Raw genomic sequence first — 6,349 nt, 5'->3', positions numbered from 1 at the left:
CCTGAAGAACTTCTTTTAACATTTCTTGCAGGGGAATTGTGCTGGGGATGAATTCATTGTTTTTATTTCTCTGATCAATTCTTTATTTCTCCTTCACTTGTAGAGGATAATTATTTTACTCTCTTTTTACTTGCATGGCTTTGATAATAAGTCAGAAAATTCCTCTGTAGGTCAAGATTTTGTGTGTGCATTTTTTTTTGTTTTTTGTTTTTTTCCCAGATTTCTCTTCTTTCTTTTTCTACAGCTTGAAAATGATATGCCCAGGTATGGTATTTTTGTATTCATTTTCACTATTTATCTTGCCTGATGTTCTCTAAGCTTCCTGAATTTATAATTTGCCATCAACCATTGTTTTTGGAAAATTCTCAGCCATTATCATGTCAAAGGTTTTCTCTGCTCTTCTCTGTTCTTGTTTCCTATTGTGTTACATATTCATCTTTTTAAATTGACTCTCAGTTGTTGGATTTTCTGTTATATTATTATTATTATTATTATTATTATTATTTTATAATCTTTGCATTGCAGTTCAGGAAGCTTGTATGACTCTCTTCAAGCTCATTGATTCTTTCATCAACTATTTCTAGTTGACTGATGGGCCAATCAAAGGCATTCTTTATTTCTAATACAATGGGTTTTTATTTTCTTATTTTAGCATTATCTTTATAATCCTAGTAAAGAATCAAATCTGCCTTTGCTTTGGAGGCAGACATTATCTCTCTCTATCTTCTAAAACTATTTGCTATATATACATCTTTGAAATTATAATACAGAGCAAAATCTATTACAAAATGTATAGAAACTCCAAGGTGACCATGGAGAATTGTTTCCCAATGATCCTTACTAATATGGTATTTGATACCACAGGTGGTTGCAAGAAGTAGACCATTAAGGAGAGGAATTTGAGATTTGTTATTTGACCTTGATTTGAATGAATATAGTGTTGTGACCATAAGAGGATGGGATGTTAGGAATCCATGACACCAAGTATTGAAACAGTTACTTAAATTATCACTAGGAAAGACCCTTGCACTAAAGACTGATCTTTTTCAAACTGAAAGTAAAGAATAAAAATACAATAAGCATGTGAAATAAAAGCACTACTGTCAGGTGGAAGGGGTTTTCTGAACCTTATTGATGATCCTGGAGAAAGGAAAAGACAAAGTTGTGGCTTTAAATTATCAACTTGGGTTATAGCAAGCAAATCATGAAGTTCCCATGACTGCCGTGAATAAATATATCTCTTATAGCCTCATGTCAGTTTTTCTGGAAACAAAGGCTGTCTCTGAAATTGCAGATTATTAAATGGCAACACTAGCTGAACTTAAAACATTATCAGATCTCTTTTGTTAAAGTTCATTGATTGGAAATGAGGGAAGAAGTACAAATTGGAATTGATATATTTTGGAAGTGTCATCTTTGTTGCCACAACTAAAAACAAAACAAGATAAAACAAACAAAACACACTTGAATGCATTGCCAGCAGAAGCTGTCTATTTTATAACATGGATGTTGCCTTGCTTTAAGACACTAGTGACAGCAGTGTTGGTAGCTAACTGTAAAGAGGATTCTAGGTATCCTGTTTCCCCATGTCTACCAAAATTCATTGCCTTGCTGTTGATAAATGTTCATAACCCAGCATGATATATTGGTCAACTACAAATCTAACCTCAATGAAGAAGACATATGCTAAAAGTATCATAGTAATTTGTCAATTTATGTGACAAAAGCCTGGAGAATATATGTGAGAATCGATTAGAAGAATGATACACCAGCAAGGAAGTAAATATAATTTTATATCTGGATGAATTTATTGATATATATTTTAGTGACTATTGATTCAAGATCATGCTGATAATGGTTATTTTGCTTCATTGAATAACTTGGACCCATGAATGATTTTTACTGATTGAAGTGGAAATACCAGAAATTACTTATTTTGATGAAGATTTAGGTAGATAATAATATAGGAGGAGTTTTATCATGTGCAATTTACTTCCCTAAATATGTAACTGTGTAGAAGAGTCAGAGGAAAACCCTTCCTATAAAAAATTGATAGGTATATTGACAAGAAAGGCACTAGCAGGTTTGGAAAGTATTGAAAGTGCTTGTCTAAAATGTAGGTGGGAGATGCTTTTATTAAAATTGTCTCTCTAATTTCATCAGCATGAGAAGACAGAGGCTGTATAACATAGCACTTTCCTAAGAGATCAAATTGTGACAGATATTTTTGAATCTTGAATATTTGTCAAAGAAGTATTTCAGCTCTATATGTAAAAATGAGTTTCTCTTGTTAATAATGCTTTAGCTGTGCTAGAAAGAATATCAAGATTTATTGGATTTTAAAATAAGAGGCTGATATTTCCCTTATTGCTTCATTACATAGTTTGATACATATTGAAAGTCTGTGTTGCTGATGAAGACTCTATGAAGTGTCGTGGATGTAGTTGTTAGTCTTTGGTATATACGTATAAATGCTGTGAATCATTGCAAATTTATGGAGTGGTTGAAAGAAATTGAAGGCAATGAATTTAATGATCTGTGTTCTTTTCCAGTGCTTATTGGTTGAGACATAGAAGAATTTTCCAAAGATTTACTGTACTATAAATCAAACAAAAGGAATTTTTGTCAAAGTGGAACTCCTCCTGCTGTTTTTAGTTCTGCTGATATTCAGGTCATTGTTCCACAGGGAGAATTTTTCCTCTAGAGGGAAAGAAAAACAATGGTTTCATTCAACTTTTATACTTCCTACTTAGCCATTATTTGATCCTCATTAACAAGATTGCTACAATGTTATGCCACAAAGGAGAGCTTTGTCTCTCTTAACTTTTGCTTCAAAATCTTTTCTCAGACTTCATTTTGAATTTTGTATAGCACACATTAGGTCCCTGTTTTGACTCAGCATTAAATTTAAATTGACTTCTGTTTCCATATTTACTTAATTCCATCTTTGTCCTGTATACTTGGAGACAAACTGTTCTTTCCATCTCTGATTTTGCAGACTCACTCTTGCCCAAGTTTTCATCTTAGAGTTCTAAAGCTGCAGCATATTGAAGCCTACAGTACTTAATCTTTCAATATCTGACAGAGAGTTGTATAGAAGCATTGTGATATCAGAGAATGAAGCTGGAGCTTGAATCACAACTGATGGAGGAAGTGAAGAGGATCTGGGACACAACACATCTATAAGAATTGGGAATTTAAGGACATTTCTCCTAACAGACTCTTTTGTGAAACAGGAATATCATGTGCTGAGTATGGGGTTTGAAATATTGGTAGTAAGGGTTGATACTGGGTGTAGAATCCGAATCTTCCAGGAAGTGTTGAGTTTGGAGGAAAAAAAGGTGCTTTTTGTTTTGTTTTGTTTTGTTTTTGTGTTTAAATCCCAATGGATTTAGTCATATTAGACATGAGATTAGACAGTTTGCTTCAAGATTTTCTAGGCAGGTGTGACCAAAGTATAGAGAGTCAAGAAGACTAAGGATGTTGTGATTTATCTGCTAAGTGATATTATTGAATTGATTAATTCTATTAAACTGGTTAATTCTGTTAAATTTGCTTTTAATTAGAAAGTATACAGTATTTTTAATGAAATGCTAAGAAATCACAAATACTTTGTGTCCAAGGATCAGAAGTTCTCAGATAAAGTATTTTAAACAGAAGTGTAAAAGAGGATTATGTAATTTTATTTTACAATTCTATATATGTCAATATATTCCAAAATAAACATATTCCAATTTTCCCTTTTCTATGTTATCAAGTAGCCCTCATTAATATGTTTCATGAAGATATCTCCCCATATCCCCACTCCCCAAATGGGTGGTATTTTAAGCAGTAAATGAGAAAGCAGTCACTTTTCAAAAGAAAGTTGCAATAAGCAAAAGGAATTCTGAAAATTATTGTATGAAATTGTGGCCATGATTTTTTGTTACTGAAAATTACATAAGCTCATTAATTATGGAAATGCCCATTTACCCCTGGGAAAAGCATGGAAACAGTATTATTTCAGTCTCTTTTTAAAATCTTCCAAATAAAAAATCTGTGTCCTTTAAAAAATATTTATGTAGAAATACAAAATCAAAACAGCTAATTAAAATTACAGAAGACAGAATTTATTATCTGGATTTTATAAATATGTATTTGATTGGGATTGGAGAAGAATTATTGTGATTTCCACTTCTTTTAATGGATCAGCCTGTCATTGGAATCATTAACTTTGTATTATGGCAGCACTTCTAACCAAGTACCAGGATAAAATTAAATGGAATAGGATATTCAGATAATTTATCATGACAAATTAAACCAATATTTCCAAATAAAATGGAATAAAATTAATTATTGAATTAATATTTGTACCATTAATAAATAAAATTGAAAGTTATATCATAAAATATATTGCTTCTTTTGCACAATTTCCTTCCTTAATTTCTAGTTTTCTATTGAAATGTGCAAAATGTTAGTCTATAGTAAAATATACACTTATAAACAAATAGATATACATATACTGTGAAAGTATACTATTTTTTATTTATGGGATTATGATAAACATCAATTGAAGACTTCAAATTATAGTAACAAAAACTAGTCCATAACTTTTGTGTCATAGTGATCTTCATATTTGGAGATGATATTCAATAACCCCTTACAGGTAAGCATTTCTTAAGCTACATATCATTACTCTAAATTTTTGCTCATATGACACAATTTCCATGTTTCTGACAATATCCATTATTCTCCTCTGATTGCAATTTTTCTAAACCCGAGTGTAAAGTGTAACAAGCACTAAGCACAGTTATTGAGATATGGTACGATGGGACTTTACTGAAGCACACAATTTAACTATCTCCTCTCAGCTCTCATATTATATCCCATGTTCATTATGAGCTTGCAATTTTATCATACCTAAACATTTTGTTTCTTATGATCTGTTATCAAATCTAATCCATTAATTACTTCTATAATTGACATTCTGAACACTGCCTTAAATTTTTATATGAAGCTTCATCAAATGCCACATTTTTGAATCTTACTTTTTTAGTGAACATATTAACATAACTCATTTCCTGTCATTCACTGTTGCATTCATTTATTCATTGATTCTCTATTAGACATTGGGCTAAATACTGAGAGTAGATGAATCTATAAAATGTAGGTCCTGCTCTTGAGGAACTTAAACTCCAATGCAGGAAATAGATACAAACAATGAATTAGAGTACATGTGATATTACAGGTGTCCTCTAGAGTCTATTACAAGCTCCATGGAAGTAGGAGTATGGAGTGATTAACTTAACTTTTACCAGAGTCTTCCACAAGAGACTCTAAATTAATTAATTTTAATCAATGACCAAAGTTTTACAGTTTAGCAGAGAAGATTTAGGCAAGGAAGATGCTTTCCCTATACTCAAGAGCACCCAATTTTTGCAATACCCTGGGTTGTTCAGAGTGCTTGTGGGCTGCTTAATTTGGAAGTGATAAGAATTGAAACTGGAAAGAAAGGCCAGGTTATGAAAATACTTGAGGAGTTTGAATATTATATACTGCATGCAAAGAAAGCCATTGACCTCTCTTAGCAGGAAAGTGGCATGGTCAAATTAGGATTTTAGAAAGTGATGCAATGGCAGAGGGAAGTTAAAGTTAAAGATTGAAGGCAGGATGGTTACTTAAGAGACAATTGCTGTACCTGGAGTATTGCTTTTCTTAACAATCAATATTTATTAATTCAACAGAAAGTCTTAGTTATTTTTATCATTTTTTACCTTTTAGTTCCAGAGAGGAAGGGACATCAGGGATGGGAGAAATAGGTGCAGAAAAGGGATTTTAAGGAAAACTAAAATGTCTAGCACAATTTGAGAATCACAGGTTTATATAATACACTCTCATCTCTGGTATTCACACAAATATACATTTATTCACATACTTATAATTTATTTCAAGTTAAGTGGATAATATATTCCACTAATCATTCTTCATTGTAGCCTAGGTCTAGTGGTTCTTTCCTTTTACATTTTCCTTTATCCACAAGCTAGGGATAGAAGAAAAGAAAAACACTATACATTAAAAGTAAATATATTTCTAAATTTCACAAAGTTATACATAATTATTTTTGATGAGAGAAATTATAATCTTTTGTGGAGACATGGAATTTCCCCTGGCTTAACAAACTGTAGAGCAGGGCCTTCCCAAAGCTCTGGATGTCTAAAGGTGGACACTAGGCTAGGAAAAGGCCAAAAGCCTTGCATGTCTGAAAGCGGACTACAATTTAGATGAGGGAATAGTCTCTGAGCTCCTGTTGGGCTCCTTCTGTGCTCCTGTCTCCCGCCCCCACTGTTTCCCATCTAGCCCCCAAAGAAAT

Source organism: Choloepus didactylus, chromosome 8, assembly GCF_015220235.1.
Source record: "Choloepus didactylus isolate mChoDid1 chromosome 8, mChoDid1.pri, whole genome shotgun sequence".
NCBI classification, from domain to species: Eukaryota; Metazoa; Chordata; class Mammalia; order Pilosa; family Megalonychidae; genus Choloepus; species Choloepus didactylus.
The sequence above is the reverse complement of the archived record's forward strand: the minus strand, read 5'-3'. Positions refer to the sequence as shown.